Below are 25,339 nucleotides of genomic sequence, written 5' to 3' on the forward strand. Positions count from 1 at the left end.
GAGGGGCATGGCATAATGTCTCGAGGGGTGTGGCAGCATTCTGCCACCTTTACCCAGCATTCTAAATGAACACAGGGTGCTGCACAGCGGTGGGACCCCCACAATCAGACATCTTATCCCTTATCTCTTACATAGGGATAAGATGTCTAGGGGTGGAGTACCACTTTAATAATACATCTGTACTTATAAAATATAAAAGATATAAAATTAAGAGCAAGTGACTTTTTGGGGCCATTTTTGTAAAAAAAAGTTTTTAGGGGAATTTATTTGCATGTTTTTGGGTCCATTTACATATTACCATTTCTTGTGGCCCAAATGGACAAAATATGGCTGAAAAAAATATTCAAAAAATGTAAAAGAAGGCTCAATGTTCCAAATGGCAGATGATAGAAAAAAAAAATCTGAATGTTTGAGACTTTTGCACATAAAGGGTTGGGGTTCCATATGTTCCCTTGCAGCAGTGACGCCTGAGGTGATAGGTGGTATTTTAGGTAACCAGTTTTTTCCATGGTAGACAAAAAAATTTTTTTCCACACTAGATGATATAATGAAAAGTTATTTTTATTAGAAATTGACAATGCATTTCATAAGGGAACCTAAGGGACCACTTTTAGGCTAAGTTTCCACTTAAATTTTTTGCAAAAACACCCAAAAAATGCCACAAAATTTTGGTGAAAAACTCAACAGCCAGATTTTAGTTGAAAGTCAATGGAATTTATGAAATGCCAAACCCACTTGGCGTTTTTTCCTTGGCACATTTTAACTCATCTCTGGCTTTTTCCGGCAGTTTTGGGTTTAGTGGCAGTCATCCAAAATCACAGCATGTTGAGACTATGGCGTCTTTTTTGGACAATATTTTGTCCAAAAAACACCATACAAAATGCCATGTCTGTTTAGCCTTGATGTTTTTCTTGGTGGCGTTTAAAAAAAAAAAAAGTATCTTGTAAGGACAAAATGTAAATTTTTTGCAGCGTTTTTTTCAGTAAAAAAAAAAAAGGCCAGAAAAAAAAAACAAGTGGAGCCGTAGCCTTAGAACAGTGATGGTGAACCTTGATAGCTGATAGTTTATAGTTCCCCCACATCAGCTTGTAGTTCCCCCACATTAGATTGGCAGCACAGTTCCCCCACATTAGGCTGGCAGTATAAGTCCCCCCCCACATTAGGTTGGCAGTATATTTCCCCTGCATTAGGTTGGCAGTATAGTTCCCCCCGCATTATGTTGGCAGTATAGTTCTCCCACATTAAGTGCAGTATAGTTCCCCCACATTAGGTGCAGTATAGTTCCCCACATTAGGTGCAGTATAGTTCCCCACATTAGGTGCAGTATAGTTCCCCACATTAGGTGCAGTATAGTTCCCCACATTAGGTGCAGTATAGTTCCCCACATTAGGTGCTATATAGTTACCCACATTAGGTGCAGTATAGTTCCCCCACATTAGGTGCAGTATAGTTCCCCACATTAGGTGCAGTATAGTTCCCCACATTAGGTGCTATATAGTTCCCCACATTAGGAGCAGTATAGTTCCCCCACATTAGGTGCAGTATAGTTCCCCACATTAGGTGCAGTATAGTTCCCCACATTAGGTGCAGTATAGTTCCCCACATTAGGTGCAGTATAGTTCCCCACATTAGGTGCAGTATAGTTCCCCACATTAGGTGCTATATAGTTACCCACATTAGGTGCAGTATAGTTCTCCCACATTAAGTGCAGTATAGTTCCCCCACATTAGGTGCAGTATAGTTCCCCACATTAGGTGCAGTATAGTTCCCCACATTAGGTGCAGTATAGTTCCCCACATTAGGTGCAGTATAGTTCCCCACATTAGGTGCCATATAGTTACCCACATTAGGTGCAGTATAGTTCCCCCACATTAGGTGCAGTATAGTTCCCCACATTAGGTGCAGTATAGTTCCCCACATTAGGTGCTATATAGTTCCCCACATTAGGAGCAGTATAGTTCCCCCACATTAGGTGCAGTATAGTTCCCCACATTAGGTGCAGTATAGTTCCCCACATTAGGTGCAGTATAGTTCCCCGACATTAGGTGCAGTATAGCTCCCCCACAGACATACAGCCTTCAGCCATATACAGTGTATGGCTGGAGGCTGTATGCCTGCGTACTGCCCCACTTCAGTGCTCCGTCCACCACTCCTCCGGTCAGGGGTCACAATCTACTGCTGTAGGACCGGAGGAGCGGTGGTCGGAACACTGAAGATGACGTGCAGGTAACTTACCATGCCTACGCGTCCTCCTCCTCGCTGCTCCGATCTGCTCTGCTCTGCTGTTGCTATGGGTGCACGCACGGGACGTCAGGGCCGCAGAAAGGTAACAGGGACATCCTTGTGTCCCAAAAAGATCTTTCGGGAGACAGGGATGTCCCAAATGGGCTGATGGTGAACTATGGCCGCGTGCCATAGGTTCGCCATCACTGCCCTAGAAGTTACTGACCAGCATATATTGTGTAACCTCAAAAACAATGATATTTTGGAGATGTTCTGACTCATCTAGCCATCATAAATTGGTATTTGCCAAAGATACTTAGATTCTTATGCTTGGGCTGCTTTTCTTGCCTTGAATACTTCACCTTCAGGCACTTCCTGTGTACTTGCTGCTTAACATTTTTCACATCCAATCTTCACTATTCACTTTACCTCTCAGTGGTTTCAATGTTATGGCTGATCAATGTAGGTCTGTGTGTAGGATTTTGAAATCCGGATTAGAAAGACTAAGTTCTGACAACTCTGAAGATATATATTAAGCCATTAAATAGAACTGAGTTTTAGACATAAAAGAATGTGACATTTACTTTATGGAATTTGAATATTAGTATTAGATTATTTGCAACTTTTTTTTAAGCTCTACTACTGCAAAATCTCTGGCTTCAGAAGCTTCCATATTTCACCCCACAAAAGGGTTCAGTGCTCTGTATGAAGCTATGGTATAGAGAAATGTAACCCCTTAAAGAGGCACTGTCATTATGAAAAACATTTTATATTTTGTAGTACTACTGATAAGATGACTTTTTTTTAAAGGGGTTCTCCGGTGCTTACACATCTTATCCCCTATCCAAAGGATAGGGGATAAGATGCCTGATCGCGGGAGTCCTGCAGCTGGGGACGCCGTGATCATGCACGCGGCACCTCGTTTGTAATCAGTCCCCGGAGCGTGTTAGCTAGCTATCACGCCCCCTCCCGTAGGCTTGCATTGAGGGGTGGAGCGTGACGTCACACGGGGGCGGAGGCGTGACGTCACACGCCGCCGGCCCTGTAGTCGCCCGTAATCAGACCCGGAGCGAACATGCTCCGGGGACTGATTACAAACGGGGTGCCGCGTGCATGATCACGGCGTCCCCAGCTGCTGGACTCCCGCAATCAGGCATCTTATCCCCTATCCTTTGGATAGGGGATGAGATGTGTAAGCACCGGAGAACCCCTTTAAATAGACATTTATTTAAAAAAAATTCTATTTTACTGAAAAATCTAAATTGAAAATAGCCGCCACTAGGGGGTCTGCTATCTTTATGCAGACAGACTACTCTGTATTTTGCAGCATACTGAATACCGTAAAGTGTGTTGGTATCTAGTATAGGAGATCACCACTGCACCACTAAAGCCTTCAGCTGTTCCTAAACTACAACTCCCATGATGGGAGTTGTAGTTTAGCAACAGCTGGGGGTACAATCTTTGTAAAACTCTGTTAGAGCTATGTATTCTCCAGCTGTGTGCCTCCAGCTCTTGCAAAACTACAGACAAAGAATGTGTGGGCATGCTAGGAGTTGTAGTTTTGCAACAGCTAAAGGCAACAGTGCTCTAACACAGTGCTTTGCAAACTCTGCACCTCCAGCTGTTGCAATGCAAAACTACAACTCCCAGCATGCTTGTACAGCCAAAGCTTTTTCTGACTCCTGAATGACAAATAAGCTGATCAGACATTCAGGAGTTTGGGAAAGCTGAATGACACACATAGTGACAGCTATGTTGATTAGCATCCAGCTTTACTAGGAACAGATAGAAAATGTATGCATAGAAACTACTGTGCAGTGATTTGCAGACTGCCCAGAGAGGAAAGGGTTACAGAGTGCAGTGATTTGCAGACTGAGTCATCCACAGTGAGGGAGAGAGACTGACATGCCCCCTCCAGAAGGCAAGAACACAAAGCAGGTGAGCAACATATAAATGCTATTTGTTAGGGATATATGTAACGCCGAGCGCTCCGGTCTCTGTCTCTGACCGCGAGCGCTGCTGTGTTCGTGCCGGCGGGGACGCGATCCATGGGGCGGGTCAGACCCGTTCACGGATCGGGCCCCGTTCTACTCACCCTCCTCCTGTCACTGTCTCGTCCCAGCGCGCGCGGCCCTGCTCCCTAGGGTGTGCGCGCGCCGATGTTCTGAGATTTAAATGGCCAGCGCACCGTTAATTGGTGCCTGGCCCAATTAGTTCTAATCACCTCCCTACTCATAAATACTAACTTCCCCTTCCTTTCCTTGCCGGATCTTGTTGCCTTGTGCCCTGAGAAAGCGTTATAGTGTGTTCCCAAGCCTGTGTACCCAGACCTTCTGCTGTTGCCCCTGACTACGAACCTCGCTGCCTGCCCTGACCTTCTGCTACGTCCGACCTTGCTCTTGCCTTGTCCTTGTGTACCGCGCCTGACTCAGCTGTCAGTGAGGTTGAGTCGCTATCGGGTGGAACGACCTGGGGGTTACCTGCCGCTGCAAGTCCATCCCGATTTGCGGCGGGCTCTGGTGAAAACCAGTAACCCCTTAGATTCCGTTCCCCTGGTACGGCCCACGCCATCACCTCACTGACACAGAAGATCCACCTCCAGTGTCCTCTCTGCATACCAGTCCGGATCCTGACAATATATAGGTCCTAGACACATAAAAATGATATGTACATGATCGGGATTAGGAACTGAGTAACATATCACATATTTTTTTTTTTTTGCACTATGACAGGTACGCTTTAAGGCGTTTTTTAGATTTTCGCATTTTCCTTTTTTCCTCCTTACCTTTTAAAAATCATAACCCTTTCAATTTTCCACCTAAAAATCCATATTATGGCTTATTTCTTGCGCCACCAATTCTACTTTGCAATGACATCAGTCCTTTTACCCAAAAATCCACGGCGAAATGGAAAAAAAATCATTGTGCGACAAAATTTAAGGAAAAACGCCATTTTATAACTTTTCGGGGCTTCCGTTTCTACGCAGTACATTCTGTAGGTCCATACTGTTAAAATAATACCCTACTTATATAAGTTTGATTTTGTCATAAATTCATGCAGGAAAATGTATTTGTTTAAAAATTTCCTCTTCTGACCCCTATAACTTTTTTTTATTTTTGTGCATATGGGGATGTATTAGTTTTTGTTTTGATCTGACTTTTTTATCGCCTTTTATTCTTTTTTTAATGGTATAAAAAGTGACCAAAAATACTGGTATTTTGGACTTAAATTTTTTTTTACGTGTACGCCATTGACCGTGCGGTGTAATTAATGATATATTTTTATATCACATGTTTATATTTATTTTATTTACTTTTTCATGGGAGATGGGGGTGAATATGACTTTTTGATTCTGACTTTTAGTAGGGAATCACATTTATTAACACTTTTTTTTTTGCAATGTTATAGCCCCCAAAGGAGACTGTAACATTGCACGCACTTATTTCCTACACTGTTCACTGCCATTAACATGGCACTGATTAATGTTATCGCCTCTCGACTGCTCCTGCCTGGATCTCAGACATGGAGCAGTCATTCTGCAATCGGACAGCGAGGAGGCAGGTAGGGAATTTCACGATTAAGACTGAGCTTCCGGGATGCTTTCGGTTTCATTTCAGACGCGGCGGTCAACTTTGATCACCGCGTCTGAAGGGTTAATACCGGGCATCACCGCGATCGGTGATGTCCGGTATTAGCCACGGGTCATGTTGATGGCCGGGACCGACCCGATATGCCGTGGGGTCACCGCGTGACCCTGCGTTGTATTGCGGGAGCCAGCTCAGGACGTAAATATACGTCCTGCGTCATTGAGTTAAAGTATAGGTTGAATATTTTAAAGTTGCACAGTCAATTTTCAAATTTAAAGGGGTATTTCAACTTAATTTTACTTATCTCCTAAATGTGAGATCTCAGGGGATCCAACCGCTGGTCCACTCCTCATCTCCACCGACCCCCCCACCCATCCGCGAATAACTATTACACAGTTACGCATGTCTGGCAGTCTATGTCATCTCCCCCTAGAGTATGGTTTATGTAGGGTTTTTGTTGTGTTTGGTTTTAGGAGATGCCTTGTTCTATTCTATCCCTAGTTATTGGTTAGATTGATTTGGTTAATGTTCTGCCATCGTGTTTATGTGATTTTTTAGCATTTGATTTTGAAAGTTTGGTATATTTCAAAATTCTGCCTTTCTGTTGTTGCCAGGTATTTTCTTCTGTCTGCCTTGTCCTATTAAGCATTTGTAGTGTGCAATTTATCTGAGCCATCCTGCAGGAAAACTACTCCCTGCAAAGCAATCACTCCCATCAGCCACTGCTATCTAATGGTGAGTTGCCATTTGTTTTTGCTTCTGACATACCATATATGATTGTATGACTTTCTTGCATGGCTACTCTCATAGCCATGGTTAGGACCCAGAAAAGTGATGGCTGACAATGTGGCTGGCTGGCAAATGGTGAGTAGAGCCAAGGATGGACTAACCTTTGTCACAGAGCACATTAATATGCATTGGGCATCCAAGAACTCGTTGCTAGTTCATCCCTTGGACCACTTCTGGTAGGTACTAACCACTACATATTGGAAACATCCCTCAAGACTTAACATTTTAAAGACCCATTCATCTATCCATCAAAATTCAACCTTTGACCGAGTCACTTAGATCCTTACGCTTGCCCTTTTTTCCTGCTTTCAACCTATAAACTTGAAGAACTGACTGTTGCTGCCTAGTATGTTACATTTCTATATATGCCATAAAAAATGTAACCTTTGTCAAAGTTGCCCAGATCCTTACGCTGGCCAATTATTCCTGCTTCCAAGACATCAACTTCGAGAACAGACTGATAACTTGCTGCTTAATGTATCCCACCACTTGAAAGGTTCCACTGTAATGAGGTAATCAATGTTATTCAATGTTTTTCACCTGTCAGTGGGTACAGGTGGGTACACACCATTCCCAATCCTTACTTTTTTTTTATTCATTTACCCTCTTTGAGCAATACTAAAAGAAAATGCTCAATAACATCTTTCAAAACAGTAACTTTGTACTGGCATCGCCTCCTGAAATGATCCAGATTTTGGCAACGCGTTTCCACTGTAGAAGATCTGGCCGGGCATGTATTGTACATAACATTTTCCGTGATTAATTATTACTATTCCTACAAAATGTGTTTATTGCTTATTCTGTAAGACATATCATGACAAAACAAAATCAATTAAAACTTCCTATTAAATTTGCTTTGCCCGGGCACATTCTCTCCAATCTCTTGGCAATCTCACCGCAGGAGTCTACAAGGCACTTGGGAAGTTAAGAGCATAATAGTTCCTACAGAACATAATAGTTCCTCATATCACAGCTAACAGCATGCCCAACTTTCCCACTAACGTTTTTATGCCCACTTTTAATAAACCAATGGATATTAAACTATATATATGCCAAATATTTTCAACAAAGCCCCGACTGCCTATTGCAGTAACATAAGCCGGCAAAAGGCGAAGGGGATATTAATTTCAACGTGTTACAATTTTACTGGATCCTGCTCTGTGGGACTGGCCTTTAATGGACTTTAAAAATGTCACATTTGCACAAGAATTAAATTTCATTCCACATGGACGTGCGTTCTACCCTCTGATCTAAACCCTGGAAATTTGGACTAGAGCCGAATTGTCAGAGAGAGGTACACTGGCTTCCGGAGGTCTGTCTGCTGAGGCATCAATCGTGGAGAGCTGTATATTGCTGTCATACTTAAGTGTGTTTTATACAGCAGCCAGGCAAGCTCCGGCTTTGTTTTCGAATGACAAGTTTCTTAAGACTCTTTCCTGAGCCTTGTGTCTATGGCCTGAGAGCTGTCACATCATGTTAGGCCTGTGAGCTCTGCATAGGACAGAATGTTACAGCCAATCACATAGTGTGTCACACATGAATATTTTGTCAAGGCAAATCACTGACTATTGCAGTCTGCAATTGAGAGGACAGCAATACAGTGAGATGGATCCTCTAGGGAGAGGGGTGAGGGAGCATGTTATTCATAGCAGAGAAGAAGTGTGCACGGGGAGATCACCTGCAGGTTAGTAGAGACAGATTAAGTTGACTCCCGCTTGCGTCCGAACCGTCACGCTTGCAAATACACTGGTGATTGTTTAACTCTACTGTGCCGCAGTTTATATAATTGAAGCTTGTAGGTGACCTCATACATATTAGGTGGGATAGAGCTGGACACTTGTCTGACTGTGACACATTTAATAAAATATTGCTATGACTATTGCTAACATTTGGCTTTTTAGTGACAGTTTGGTGTATGGCATTCGCTACAGAACACTTCCCGCTACAATGACTTGTAAGTTCTTGAGTTTCCATACTTTAGTTGTCAAAAGTTGCACTTGTCTCTCAGCTATTTAAAGTAATTCTGCTGGGTATTGACCATTGAAACTACCAGTACAGCCATCCCTCATTAATGATTTACCCTATGAGAGTCTCTCATATGAAGTCCCTATGGAGCTGTTGGCACTCTGTGTGGCATAATATGGTATTCTATATATCATTGTAAAAAAGAGTCCAATGGAGCATGTCATAATTTATTTTGGTAAGATTTTATATGGAAATTCCCAAATGCTTTCAAATGGAGTAAAATGCATTGGGAAGTATAGTGCCTCATAGAAGTCTATATCATGGTGAAGTAGCAAAAATAATGTTTTATTCATAGATTTTGCATTATGCTGCGGTATATGTGCTTACTATTAGCCCTTAGGCCACATTGTATGATTGTATGATGCCACCATGAGGTTTTAGGGGAGAATACCATAATGGAGCATGCCATTTAAATTGTATGAATTTAGAGTGACATGGAATTACAGTAACTTACCATAGATTTCTATTGGTAATGTATTCCTATGAAATGGATCTATATTACGGGGTGTGTAAGGGCCATTAAAGAGGTCTTTCGGAAATAGAAAAACACAGCTAATATCTTCTAAAAATTTAACCAGTCTTGTCCTCAGCGTGTGTGAGGTATTATCACTTGGCTCCATTCACTGAACTGAGCTGCAATACCACACACAACCTATAGACAAGTGTGGTGCTGCTATTGAAAGAAATCAGCTCTGCTTTTCTAATTTTGTATAACCCATTAAATGTCTTTGCTACTAGGTGTGAGTCAATATGTGTGAGTCGGTATGTTCTTACATCCTGTGACATCTTTTTTCTTTGCCTGTGCTCTACTGAAATAACAATAAATAAAAAAATGGTACTCACCTAAGCAATCTCCCTCTAATACTGTCCAGATGGTAATGGATTGCCTCTTACAACTTGAAAGAAAAGTTTAGTCAACCAAGGCTAGTGGTTGGCATTTTCTGTGTATCAGGACATCATCAGGAAAGTGATCAGCAAGACATCATCAGGAAGATGATCACCAAGACATTACCAAGAAGGGGATCATCAAGACATTACAATGAAGGTGATCATCAAGATATCACCTGGAAGATGATCACCAAGACATTACCAAGAAGGGGATCATCAAGACATCATCAGTAAGATGATCATCAAGACATTACCAAGAAGGGGATCATCAAGACATCATCAGTAAGATGATCATCAAGACATTACAAGGAAGGTGATCATCAAGACATCACCAGAAAGATGACCATCAAGACATTATTAGTAGTGTTGAGCGGCATAGGCCATATTCGAATTCGCGAATATTCGCGAATATATGGACGAATATTCGTCATATATTCGCGAATATTCGCATATTCGTTATATTCTCGTTTTATTTTCGTGTATGCGAAAATATGCGCATGCGAAAATTCGCATATGTGGAAATTCGCATATGCGAACATTAACATATACTAATTTTCGCATATGCGAATTTTCGTGCGCCAGTCTCACACTGTAGTATTACAGCCTTCTTTACACCACACAAGCTGGAAGCAGAGAGGGGTGATCACTGTGATGTGTACTGTGAAGAAAAAAAAAAAAAAAAAAAACGAATATTCGTAATTACGAATATATAGCGCTATATTCGCGAAATTCGCGAATTCGCGAATATGCGATATTCGCGAATAATATTCGAATTGCGAATATTCGCGAGCAACACTAATTATTAGGAAGATGATCAAGACATTACCAAGAAGGGGATCATCAAGACATCATCAGGAAGATGATCCCCAAGACATTACCAGGAAGGTGATCATCAAGACATTACAAGGAAGGTGATCATCAGGAAATCACCAGGAAGATGATCACCAAGACATTACCAAGAAGGGGATCATCAAGACATCATCAGGAAGGTGATCACCAAGACATCATTAGGAAGGTGATCATCAAGACATTACCAAGAAGGGAATCATCAAGACATCATCAGGAAGATGATCACCAAGACATTACCAGGAAGGTGATCATCTAGACATTATAAGGAAGATGATCATCAAGACATCACCAGAAAGATGATCATCAAGACATTACCAGAAAGGTGATCAAGACATCACCGGAAAGGTGATCATCAAGACATTACCAGAAAGGTGATCATCAAGACATCACCAGAAAGATGATCATCAAGACATTATCAGGAAGGTGATCATCAAGACATCACCGGAAAGGTGATCATCAAGACATTACCAGAAAGGTGATCATCAAGACATTACCAAAAAATTGATCATCAAGACTTAATCAGGAAGATGATCATCAAGAACTCACCAGGAAGATTATCAGCAAGACATCACCAGGAAGGTTATCATGCACAGTCTGGACAGCAGCGGGGAGGAATTGTGAAGGTGAGTATCCCCTTTATGCCAGTATGACCCTGGAAAAAAATGTGGGTGCTAGACACCACACCACCCAACACCTTTCAGCATGTCATACAGATATAAAAAAATGTCACTGGAATCTAATGTGTGTTAGTTGCAGCCCCACTGACTAACAAAGACTGGACATTTCAACAAGCACTCTCACTACAAAATAAATAGCTCTATGGGTATCTGACAATAGTTTATCCCTCTTTCCCTAAAACAATAAACTTGTAGGCCCCTATTACATGGGGAAAATTCTTTCCAACGTTAGTCTTAGACTTGTAGTTGGAGGGAGGGAACTGCAACAGGAAATAGCCATTTCACAAAAAGAAAACACCAGTGTTTTGGTGGGCTTACAACACAGCCATTTAGCTCCAAGACGAGCTCAGATCCTTCAGAAACAGGTCCATTACTGTCTGGCAGGAAAGTACTAAAGTCACCTCATGTTGGATAACCCCTTTAAGTTTTTTTTACACAAAAAAATATATCCTGCTAATAGTTTCCTTTCAAACTCAAAATACTCTGTCGCATGCATGAAGAAAAGTTAGCATTCTTTATTTATTTCAGGGTACTCATTTTTTTTCCCTGTTAATCCATTACCTCATTTTGTGACCCGGGGTTATTAGTTCCAATCAGAAACCATTTTAATTTTCCGTAGCACCAGCAAATAATGGTAACATGTGTTGCTAATCAGACGTCTTTTGCTAATAAGCAATCAGCGGATCTCTGGGGATCTCTGGTAAGATTGAAAAGTGGAAAATTTGGATTGCTACATTAATGGTGCAATCAGCAAAGGCAACACAAAAAAGCAAACTTAGTTTTGTAAATAATACAACAATTTAATTAGCTTCCTTATGCAAATTTAACTGCAGGAGAAAGTAAACATTTCCTCTTTGTCTTTGCGTTAATTAATGATATCTTACATTACAAGTCAAGTTAAAGGATGTTTAATGAACATGTTCTCCTGACAGGAAAATCATGTCACCTCATCCTCAACAGGCATTGAGAAGGAATTATGGGAAAAGGAAAATTTTTAGGGAATATATTTGATTTTTAACCTCTTCAGGATGCCGGGCGTATGCATACGCCCTGCATCCCGAGTGAAAGTAAAGTGATCTTTACTGTGGCAACCACTAGGAAGGCCAAACTGCAACTCCCGGCATGCCTGGGCAGTCTAGGCATGCTGGGAGTTGTAGTTTTGCAACATCTGGAGGGTCACAGTTTGGAGACGACTGTTACAGTGGTGCCCAAACGGTAGCCCTCCAGATGTTGCCAAACTACAACTCTCAGCATGACAGACTGCCCAGGCATGCTGGGAGTTGTAGTTCTGTAGCACCTGTCCCTTCAGATTTTGCAATTTTCATTGAATTTTTGAAAATTGCTGCTATATTTGAAGCCCTCTAATTTTTTCAAAAAGCAAAAATATGTCCATTTTATTATGCCAACATAAAGTGGACATATTGTATTTGTGAATAAAAATAACATTTATTGGGATTATCATTTTCCTTGCAAGTAGAGAGCTTCAAAGTTAGAAAAATGGAACATTTTCTAAATTTTCATGAAATTAACGCCGAAAATTTACCACCAAAATAAAGTAGAATATGTCATGAAAAAAACATCTCAGAATCAAAATATTCGGTAAAATCGTTTTAGAGTTATTAATTCGTAAAGTGACGGTGGTCAGAATTGCAAAAAAGGTCTCAGTCAGTCCTTAAGGTGAAAAAGGGCTGCGTCCTTAAAGGGGTAGTCCAGTGGTGAAAAACTTATCCCCTATCCTAAGGATAGGGGATAAGTTTGAGATCGCGGGGGGTCCGACCGCTGGGGCCCCCCGCGATCTCTCTGTACGGGGCCCCGGCTCTCCGCCGAGATAGCGGGTGTCGACCCCCGCACGAGGCGGCGGCCGACACGCCCCCTCAATACATCTCAATGGCAGAGCCGGAGATTGCCGAAGGCAGCGCTTCGGCTCTGCCATAGAGTTGTATTGAGGGGGCGTGTCGGCCGCCGCTTCGTGCGGAGGTCGACACGCCCCCTTCCTGCGGGCTGTCGGGGCTCCGTACAGGAGATCGGGGGGGGCCCCAGGGGTCGGACCCCCCGCGATCTGCAACTTATCCCCTATCCTTAAGATAGGGGATAAGTTGTAAACCACGGAGTCACCACTGGACTACTCCTTTAAGGGGTTAATACATTTAACCATATACTGATACAGTTTAAACCAGATACATAATATATTTTTTCAAATCAATTTTTATTTGCGGGGCTCAATGCATTACACTGCCGCTCAGTCTTTAGCTGGCAGAGGCGGGACTACCCTGCGGCTGGCGATTTGCTGATCAACAGTGTGATGCGCTGACCACTCCCAAGAAGGCGGCAGCGGAGAACTTGAGTGGCGCTACCGGGGTACCAAGGGAGCGGCAGCAGGTGAGTCTGGTTTACAGTTTTAGATACGAACAGCTTGGACATAATGGTACAAAAGAAACTTCTGAATGGGACTTCCCCTTTAACCCTCACACAGATGGTAGACCACAGTGTACGCTGATATGGCGGTGTAATACACAGAAGCGGTTATGCAGGCCAACTCAAAGTACCCCATACATAAAAGGGTTTTAAAAGGGTTTTTTTCAACCACAAAACAACTTCTTATACTTTGTAGCTGGGACACAGGTACTGGGACACAGCATGAAAGTAACAGCTAAACTTTGGTGCCACTGTACCACTGTATGTTAAAGGGTACCTTTCATCAAAAAAACTTTTGATATATTATAGATTAATGTATGCAGAATAACTTTCCAATAGCATGTTATTAAAAAATGTGCTTCTTTCTATTTAATTTTCCACTTTGAAAAAATGACCACTAGGGGTCTCCCTACCAGTCCTTTTTTTTTATAGATTTCTGACTCATGCTGGAGTCCTAAATCTCAGACTGCAGCCTGGACACAGACAAGCTCAACACTGCTCCCTGGCATCGAGCAGTGCTGAGTTTGTCTGTGTCCCGGCTGCAGTCTGAGATTTAGAAATCTATAAAAAAAGGACTGGTAGGGAGACCTCTAGTGGTCATTTTTTCAAAGTGGAAAATTAAATAGAAATTAAATATTTTTTAATAACATGCAATTGGAAAGTTATTCTGCATACATTAATCTATAATATATCAAAAGTTTTTTTCATGAAAGGTACCCTTTAAAAATGGTCAGCAAATTTTTTTTCGGCAGAATTACATCGGTCTGTAGTTCTGTCCTCTTTTAAAGGGAAACCAGCACGAGGACAGAGGTTTTCGAAATCCCACGCTACATTGACCTTCGCAAACCAATTCCAACAGTCTTTTGACAATCTTTTAGGTTACTCTAATTACACTCGGACTTTTGTTCCTGATAGTCAGCTCTGTTTTGTTTCTTTAACATTTAAGTGCATAAGGTCTTTACTGCACCTTCGTATGGCTCTTCTACATGCATGCGGCCTTATAGTTAGAGAAATATATATGATGGAATAGAGGACATTCCTGAGCGACATGCAGTGGATTCTTTTCACAGTGGCCCATAATGATTTTAGCGAGGGGGATGCTGAGCAGGTTTGAATAACAGAAGAGTTAAGAGACACACAGGTGGGGTGCGCAGCAGGTCTCAGCCTGAGTTCCATTAACACTCGGGAAGATTAATGACAGACAGTGTCTGATATAAGCAAACACTGAGGACATGCGCCCAGCATGCAGTCATTCTCAGATATGAGTGAGAAAAATAAAATACCGTACAGGATCTGTTTTATACAATGATTGGTGCCCGCTTCATACATTGCAAATAAGCATATGGCTGATTGCTGTTATGCCCCTCACCCTCCCTCTGTGCCGTCACTTCCAAAGTTTGTTTCTTCTGTGTATAGTGATGACAAGCTTATCTATTGCTTAAAGAGGAACTCTGGTGGAAACAAGTGGAAAAAAAATGTCAGAAAGTTTAACAGATTTGTAAATAATTTCTATTAAAAAATCTGAACCCTTCCAGTACTTATCAGCTGCTGTATACTACAGAGAAATTTGTGAAGTTCTTTCCAGTCTGACAACAGTGCTCTCTGCTGACACCACTGTCCGTGTCAGGAACTGTCCAGATTAGAAACAAATCCCCATTGAAAACCTCTCCTGCTCTGGACAGTTCCTGACATGGACAGAGGTGTCAGCAGAGAGCACTGTGGTCAGACTGGAAAGAACTTCACAAATTACTCTGTAGTATATCTGCAGTTTACGCAGCTGATAAGTACTGGAAAGATTGATATTTTTAAATAAAAATTTTCACTTTCTGGAGCCAGTTGATTTGAAAACCTTTTTTTCTACCAGAGTTCCCCTTTAAGGAAGACGGACGTCTCCCTCCCGTATCTATTACGCAGAACATAGATCCACACAGGGTTAGTTCATGCTTTGCTATCTTGGTGCAGATTTTTATCATTTTTCAAGAAGCACTCTGGGTCTTTTTTCCCTTTATCATGCAAACTCAACAATACTAGTCATACGGTGCTATCTGTTTTATTTCAGCACAGCTGTATCCTTAGGTTTTATTACTATAACTTGGTCATGTGATTGCCAATCTGACTCTCTCACAGTTACATGGCTTAATGTGTATTAGAGGATGTCAGTCCACATACCAGATCCCCTACCACTAGCTCCTGCCCCCCTCCCCTCCTAGATCTGTATGCTGCTGCTATTTCTGTGAGATCAGGATGTACAGTAGTTATAACTCCTCTGAGGCTGTGTTTACACATTGCATTTTTCGGTTTTTGTTTTGATTTTTCCCAATATTGTAGGAACAATTGAAATATTTTACAGCAATGGTGTGAATCAGAGTAAAATGTTTTTACGTTTTTTTGTCACGGTTTTGGTAAATTACATCAGAAGCAGCCAAACTGCAATAAAAACGTGTCAAAAATGCTGGAAAAATTTAACATGTGAACACAGCCTAAAGAAATCAAATCTTGATAAAACAAGATTGGCAATATTTCTTAAAAAAAAAAAAAGTAACTTTCAATAATTAAAACAAAAAGGCTTCAAAACTACATGTAGAGTGAACTGACACAAACTGACCTATGAGTCTTAGTCTAAAATAGGTAAGCACAATGCACACACAAGAACCTCAGCATTATTCTTTACCTATGCTGCATTGAAAAAAATAAATAAAAAATTATGGAGCACTTCTTTAAGGCAAAAGCAGAGCGATATATAGCCAAAAGATCCATTCACAGTTTTGGCTGTAAATAAATATATGATAAAATAGTAAGTAATAAATTAGCCTTAAAAAATGTGTCTGCCTGGCTTGTTAGTCTAATAAATCCTTAGAGAGTGCAATGAAAGCTTAAATGGGCACTTTTTATATGTGGTACATCTTGGCAAAACATTACCCTTTCTAATATACTTAAAGGAAAACTGTCACATATTTTCTCCTGCACTATCCACAGGTATTGGTGGATAGTGCGGGAGACGCTGATTAAAACGAGCCCAACCTTGGTCTGATCCGCGCCGCCATTCGCCCGCAATTGTAGTTTTAATCTCTGTGTATATCCTGCTGTAACTGGCACAGGCGGGGCTTCTGCGGGCTAACGGACACTGACGTCAGCGCCGCTCATGAATATTAATCCCTCCTGTTCTCCCTCTCTTCGCCGCTCCTAACCAGAGGGAGGGATGAATATTCATGAGCGGCGCTGACATCAGTGTCTTTTTGGATGTCACAACTAGAGATGAACGAACTTACAGTAAATTCGATTCGTCACAAACTTCTGGGCTCGGCAGTTGATGATTTATCCTGCGTAAATTAGTTTAGCCTTCAGGCGCTCCGGTGGGCTGGAAAAGGTGGATACATTCCTAAGAAAGAGTCTCCTAGGACTGTATCCACCTTTTCCAGCCCATCGGAGCACCTGAAAGCTGAACTAATTTATGCAGGAAAAGTCATCAACTGCCGAGCCGAGAAGTTCGTGACGAATCGAATTTACTGTAAGTTCGCTCATCTCTAGTCACAACCACAGCGCTCTCTGCTGACCTCTGCTGTCCATTTTAGGAACTGTCCAGAGCAGAATATGTTTGCTATGTGGATTTTCTCCTGCTCTGGACAGTTCCAAAAAATGGACAGCAGAGAGCACTGTAGTCGTGACATCAGAGAAATCGAAAAAGAAACACATTTCTTCTGTAGTATATAGCCCCTAAAAAGTACTGGAAGGATTAATAGAATTAATAGAAGTAATTTACAAATCTGTTTAACTTTCTGGCACCAGTTGATTTAAAAAAAAAAAAAAAAAAAAAAAAAAGAGTTTTCCAAGGGAGTACCCCTTTAATAAAATATATATATATATTATTTTTATAGAAATCATGGCTAATGAGAAAGACCACTAGGAGTCTCCAAAACATCCAGAACATGATTCTGTTGGGCTGCAGCATCATCTTTGTCCAAACTGAATGCACAGGCTGGGAAAAAGTCCAGGGAGTGGTGGGACAAGCACTCCTCTATGCTCACTTCTGTCCTATCAGACTGCAGCATGAAAACAGAGAGGAGAGGGTTACAGAGCAGCCTGCAGTGATTGGATGAAGAGACCCAGCACAGCACAGCAGACTCAGGGAGGAAGTGAATGCATGGTGAGTGAGGGCGGGCTCACTGCTTGCCTCCGACACACCCCTTCCTGAGCAGCAGATGCCAGAATGAGTATGCAGCAGAATAGAGGAATTTGTGTGACAAATACAGAAGCTAGACACATAAAAAAGACATGTAAAGAATCTGCATGGCCTAGTAACATATAAACATTCTTTTTTTCTGTGTTATTTTTATAAGTTTTAAAGGGGTACTCCGCCTCTCAGCGTTTGGAACAAAATGTTCCGAACGCTTAGAGCCGGGAGCTTGTGACGTCATAGCCCCACTCCCTCATGATGTCACGCCACCCCCTCAATTCAAGTCTATGGGAGGGGGCGTGACAGCCATAGACTTGCATTGAGTAGGCGGGGCTTGATGCCATGAGGGGGCAGGGCTATGACATCACAAGCTCCCGGTGGTGGTTCTAAGCATTCGGAACATTTTGTTCCAAATGCTGAGCGGCGGAGTACCCCTTTAAAAACAACCCTAATTGTAGAAACAAGAAATCCCAAGTAGAGTGGAGGTCGCTTCTAAACCTAAGACAGACAGAATAACCTGCTGCTTTTCCCTTTAATGCGCCTGTACGGAGAAAAAACAGTACTGCGTATTCTGATCGATTTCTTCTATTGATCACTATGGAGGAATAGTCAGCATTAGAGATGAGCGAACTTACAGTAAATTCGATTCGTCACAAACTTCTCGGCTCAGCAGTTGATGACTTATCCTGCATAAATTACTTCAGCTTTCAGGTGCTCCAGTGGGCTGGAAAAGGTGGATACAGTCCTAGGAAAGAGTCTCCTAGGACTGTATCCGCCTTTTCCATCCCACGGGAGCGCCTGAAAGCTGAACTAACTTATGCAGGATAAGTCATCAACTGCCGAGCCGAGAAGTTCGTGACGAATCGAATTTACTGTAAGTTCCCTCATCTCTAGTCAGCATCTCTATGCTATGCTGCACTTGGACAGTGTTTCAAAAAAACATGTTATCTTCACAGGAGCTGGAACAGTGGTCTCCAAACTGTGGACCTCCAGCTGTTGCAAAACTACAACTCCCAGCATGCCCGGACAGCCAACGGCTGTCCGGGCATGCTGGGAGTTGTAGTTTTGCAACAGCTGGAGGCACACTGGTTGGAAAACACTGGTCTGTGGTATATTTGTTAATTTTATAACAAGATATCTTTCTTTAAATTCTTGCCAGCAATAGAGATAACACCTTCCAAACTCCTCTTCTTCATTGATTCCCAGGTTCTTATATATACATTTACCAACGGCTGCGATAATGTATTTTTTAATATTATTGTTTTTTTTTTTTTTTTTTTGCATCTCCAGGTGCGTCGACAGCTTTCCTTTTCTATTAACAGAGACTCCATGTCACGGAAACGAAGAACAATTTACACGGCGAGGCACGTCTGCGGCTCTGACATCATGTGATCGTTCGGTAACATCTGTCAGGCCCGAGCGCGGCGCCGGCGATCACACGACGCGGTTTTTGGCGCCCGCCTATCTCCTCCTGACAATCAGTCATCATGCCGTGTGCTGGGAGGTGTCGCAACACGGATTTATCAAAACTTCCCGGCGTTTGTTCTGCGCTGTCTTTCCCCCACCCTCCTCTGTTCGCTCCGTGATTCCCTGTTATCCTTCTTTTCATTGTCTGTGTATTTATTGTCATCCGTCCTCGCCGCCTCCTCTCCCCGAGTCGCTGTCTTTAATAACCTGAAGGTGATTAGCAGAAATCATATTTGATTCTGACACTCAACCTGCCAGTTAAATACAGGCGAACAAAACCGTTCTGCCATCCAATATGCGAGACGTTTCCCCCCCCCCCACCCCCTTTAATTAGGTAGATAAATACAACGTTTCCATGGCAACGTCTTCCTCTGTTTGTAACCCGACGCGATTGAGTTTTATGGATGTTATGGCATGTTATTGTTTAACCCCATGCGATCCGGAAACCATTACGCTTTTCAACCCTTTTTATTTTTACTTACACAATAAATTTCCTTGTATCCGTTAAATAGGGGCACCTTATTTTAACCCTTTCTTGCTTAGAAAACAAAGCATTAGTCATGACTGGCTGGTACCATGATGCAAGTAAACAAGTAAAGGCAGACACATTGCAAACTTGGACTGGACCCTAAGGGAGGCTGAAGGCCTTTTTTTTTTTACATGTCTTTTTTTATGTGTCTAGCTTCTGTATTTGGCTTAGAATTCCCTCTTTCCTGCTGCTCACTCATTCTGACATTCACTGCTCAGGAAAGGGCGTGTCCACTGAACCCGCCCTGACTCAACATGCATTCACTTCCTCCCTGAGTCTGCTGTGCAGTGCTGAGTCTCTTCATCCAATCGCTACAGGCTGCTTCATAACCCCTTCCTCTGTTTTCAGACAGGAGTGAGCACTGAGGAGTGCTAGTCCTGTCCTCACTTACTGGACAAAGATGATGCTGCAGCCAGACAGGATTATGTTCTGGATGGTATAGGGACACGTAATGGTCCAGGAGATCAAAAAAAATTATGAATTATATTAGAAAAGTTAATGTATTACCTAGATGTACAATGTATAAAAAGTTTTTGATTCTGACAGTGCTCATTTAAAGGGGTTTTCTCGTCTTGGAAGTATACTGTTCTGAAACGAAAGGGGGCAGATGCTTGTCCTGATCATCATGTGTGGATGTGTGTCTGACCTCTGAGACACCTTCGGGTCTCCAGAATGGGCCAGGCTCTCCCTTCTGCACGGAGATACATGCATTGTCTGTGGGAATGACGGAGATACCAAAGTGGTGCTTTAATTGGGTGTCTCCGGCACTCCCATAGACAATGCATTTTTTTAAATGCTGGAATATCTCTTTAAAGGGGTACTCCCGTGGAAAACTTTTTTTTTTTTTATATCAACTGGTGCCAGAAAGTTAAACAGATTTGTAAATTACTTCTATAAAAAAATCTTAATCCTTCCAGTACTTATTAGCTGCTGAATACTACAGAGGAAATGGTTATAGCAAACATAGCAAACACTACAGAGGAAATCCCCATAGCAAACATATGCTGCTCCGGACAGTTCCTAAAATGGACAGAGATGTCAGCAGAGAGCGCTGTGGTCATGATGTCAGCAGAGAGCACTGTGTTCCAAAAAGAAAACCATTTCCTCTGTAGTATAAAGACCCTAAAAAGTACTGGAAAGATTAAGATCTTTTAATAGAAGTAATTTGTAAATCTGTTTAACTTTCTGGCACCAGTTGATAAAAAAATAAAAAAATAAAAGCTGAATGTGAGTGATTGTAAATCAGACATGCAGTATTCCACTGGGATCCCTGCAATGCCTGTGTTGGGTATCATTTGATAGGTGCCTAGTTTTATATATATATATATATATATATATATATATATATATATATATTATATCTGTGATGTTCTGCATTGATTTATACTATTTAATGTTTATTATGCAGGCAGTGAAGGTTTAACACGTATACACATGCTTCGAACCCTCACAAGGTTTCTCTGGTCCAGCTTCTCTTCTGAGAGGAAAAGGAGGCTAAGTCAGTTCAGTATAGGCTCTCCACCTTGAGAGCTAGTCTCTCTTAAGAGAGGAATTATGAAGAGGAGAAGTCATTGAAAGATAGCTGGGGATAGCATGGGACAATGACCATTCCTGCTTAGAAACCTGAGCCAGCTTGAAGTTGACGCTTGTTCCTGGATTTTCCATTTCTATTTTCCTACCTACTACAGTTCTGCAAGTGAGCAGGAGAAAAGCGAGTTAGTGGTGGGAAGAGCAACACTAAAGACACAAGTGGAATGTTTTTTTCTATCTCTGAGCTCCACTATGATCCAATTACTGTTTGTGATAAGGGACAAAGACAAGAGACTAACGACAGGAGCTAGAGCAAAGAGGAGCAGTTTCAGGGTGCGTTCACACGCTTTTTGTTTTTGCGGGTTTTCCGCTGCGTATTTGAAAGGGGGCAGGCTCTTCTCGGCTGTCCACAGCAGATTTTCCACAGAGGAATTCATGCTACGGAAAATCAGCCGCAAGCCCCGTTGAAGTCAGTAGGGACTGTGGCGGATTTTCCGGAGCGTAAATTCCTCCGTGGAAAATCTGCTGCGGACAGCCGAGAAGAGCCCGCCCCTTGTCAAATACGCAGCAGAAAACCTGCAAAAACAAAAAGCGTGTGAATGCACCCTGAAACTGCTCCTCTTTGCTCTAGAAACTCTAACACTGTGAGTTACTTTGCTCCAGCCAAAAGCCTGTCTTACTAACGTTCAATGATTAAGGACTGTTAGCGCTCCGAAACGCGTCGGTGGACGTGGGTTTTAACTCACCAGAGCACTGTTTGTCTTTTTTTGTTCATTTTTGGATTTTTTACATGTACCATTAAAGGTTAAATTTTATCCATTGTGGAGCTGGAGTTCCCTCTTCCCCATTTCTCCTACTTGGATCAGCTGGTTCACCGAGGATATGGCTCGGCTTTCCGCTCTCGTGCTCCCTGCAGATGTATCTCCTTGACCTCATGGCACCCATGGTGAGCTGGAGTCTCTCTTTTTTTGTTATACTATTTTTTTAACGTTCAAAGAATTGCACCTGCTTTGTGGGTGAATTTGCTGACTTTCAGTAAAGAACTGTGAGCTGTTATATTTACCACAGCGTCCAGCTCCATCATTACACCCAACCACAAGGGGAACCCCTAAACATCAGCCAGAACTTTGACACAGGGTATGCATTGAGGGAATAACAAGAACCCCCATCTTTTGGGCAACCATCTGTAACTGTGCCAGCAAACGGAGTGTAGGAGTCCTATGGAAGCCATTGAGATCCAAACCATGACTGGTGTGAAGTCTGCAAGCGTCAATCATCCCACAGGCCTCCTCACTATTGTTATCCCTGCGCTCCCCCTGGGCTACTGCAGACACATCAGACGTAATTTGAAGATTTTCGATATGCAAAACCTGTAGCAAGACCCCATATGACCATCTGCAATTTATAATACTGGTGTATCATATTTTGGCATTGGCTATGTTCACATGCCAGAATTTCTGCATGGAATTCGGCATTTAAATTCTTTACAAATTTATAGCCAATGAACTTCAAAGGGATTCCGCTGTCCTATTTACACAGTAGAATTTCTGCTTCATAATTTCTGCTGCAAGAATTTCTGCTGCAAGAATTTCTGCTGCAAGAATTCACTGGAGAATTGTCATGCAGAATTCCTTGCAGAAATTCTGCAGTGTGAACATAGCCTAAGTGACTGGAAGCTTTTGGCTCCCCTCAGAGACCTCTGCATTCTCAAAAGCTATGCTCCTTTTATGAAATGATTTTTTGTAAATACATAAAGGTGTGTTTTCACTTTTTTTTTTTTTTATGTGTTTTTTTTTTTTTTTAAGCCAAAGCAAGGAACAAGTCATAATAGGAGACATGTACAGTCGTCCCTCAAGTTACAATATTAATTGGTTCCGGGACGACCATTGTATGTTGAAACCAATGTATGTTGAGACCATAACTCTATGGAAACCTGGTAATTGGCTCTGAAGCCCCAAAATGTCATCCAAAAATAGGAAAAAGTGAGGATTAAAGATAAATAAGTAGATAACTAATCTAGAAAAAGCAAATCCTTACATATAAAAGTAAGAAAGATCTGCTGGGAGATGTAAATCACTGTCTATTTCAGTGTTTGCCAACCAGGTTGCCTCCAATTTTTGCAAAACTACAACTTCCAGCATGCCCGGACAGCCGAAGGCTGTCCGGGCATGCTGGGAGTTGTAGTTTTGCAACAGCTGGAGGAATCCTCTTTGGGAAACACTGGTCTATGTAGAGGACAGAAGCTTCTTCTGGGTCCTGTAAAGAACATGCAATGTCCTAAAAAAAGGAAAATGGAGCCCCCCTCACCTGGTGTCCAAAGGAGCAGCTATCCCTGGCAGAGGTAAAGAGTACAGAACATGTAATACCTCCCTGTACTGTAGGGGGCGCTACCAGACACCAGTCAGTGCATGCACTTTAGGAATACAGGGGTTTTACCAGTGAAATGTCCATTCTGATTGGTCGGTTCTTCCAGCCATTGACACGTTTCGCAGATTCCGTAGCATTGTATGTTGAGTCTGGTTTCAAGTTACAATGGTCCAGAAAAGACGATTGTATGTTGAGGCCATTGTAAGTTGAGGGATCACTGTATAGTGGAAACACAAAGATTATTTTGAAATTCATTCAGGCTTTAAAAAAGTGCATTTAAAATTGGAAACATCCCCTAATAATTTTTCTTCTTCTTAGATATCATCTGTTTTTGGATACCAATGAAGGCTCTGAACATATGGCTTTCGTGAATGAGATGCGATTAACGGGAACTGCTGCTTTCATGACACATTTGGCATACAATAAAGTATTCACAACATGATCAACCAATCTGCACAGCACTTCTTTCTGTTTCCTGGATAGAAACTGATCAGATGTCACATCCAGGACTGCAATATACATACAGTATGTATTGTTGTGAAGCACCAAACCTATATAGTATACAAGAGGTCTGTTGGTTTTATTGAATGGTTTCTGTTCAACAGAACGGTTGTCATCGTCCTACATTGTAAGTCAGACATAAGATTTTGCAAACAGTTGCTGGGCCCCATATAGTATTTAGGCCCCTATATAGTAGTTAGCCTCCCATATTGTAGTTATGTTCCCCATATATCAGTTAGGTCAAATTATTCTTGGACTATCTCTGAACCCAGTTGGGTTCCCTGCTCCTGTCTTCGGATATTCAGACAGACCTCACCTTGCTGCTCCTCAGAAGTATGGTGTCCCGGTACTGTATTGCATACCGTACCTTGTATGGTGGTCCCCAAAGTCAGAGTTACTGCGTTCAGGTAGGGTCCCCCAGGTGGGACAGCCCCGAGTCGCCTCCTTCTTTTCTAATATTATATATTTAATATAATGTATATTAGTATACTTACCTTGGTAGCGTCGCAGGACCTTTGGTCATGTGACTATGTTAATTCCTCTATGGTATGTTGGAGGACCTTTGGAGGTCCTTGGGTCACATGGTTACCCATATCTCTTCGTACAGAAGATTGACAGTTGTTATGGACCAGTGAGCTTAAGTCCAGCCCCTGCCCATATAAGGGAGCTGTGGCCAATGATCGCTCTCTTGGGTTGCTACTCTCGTGGATGCCAGACTATCAGGACGGATCTGCGCAACTTTCAATGACAAGCTAGGCCAGAAGCCTGCCGGCCTCAGCCTGAAACTAAACCGTGAGTTAAAATCTCAATCCCCGCTAAAGCTAGCGTGATTACTGGACCGAATCTAAACCCCTAAATCCAGTGGATCACCACAACAATTACCTTTCAAGCTCAATAGACTCTTTAGGTCCCAACCACTTGTCAAGCTCTAATAGACTTTGTTATATGGACTGTTCCTGTTCATTATTGCATAAAATCTTCAGTAAAAGTTCCTCAAATTTTCTGCAAATCTCCAGTTATTATTTTCATTATTTTCTATCTCCCTATCGCTCTTGGGAAGGGTGGCGGTAGGACAAGCATACAGAGAATACCCCTCACCCTGGCGTCACGAATAGAAAGGGTTAACCGGACACCCTTTAGTAACCGCACAGCTACACCCCCATATTTCCTACAACCCCAGCACCAAAGACGTATGAAGCTGATTCCAAACTCTGTCAAGTTCCTGTGTCTGCTTCAGTGATTATCTCCTTTCTTGCCATAAGTCGTACTCCTTGTGTTTACCCTCTGCAGCAATACACTGATGACCCTAAGTCTTGCC

The sequence above is a fragment of the Hyla sarda genome, chromosome 4 (genome assembly GCF_029499605.1).
Source record: "Hyla sarda isolate aHylSar1 chromosome 4, aHylSar1.hap1, whole genome shotgun sequence".
Lineage (NCBI taxonomy): Eukaryota > Metazoa > Chordata > Amphibia > Anura > Hylidae > Hyla > Hyla sarda.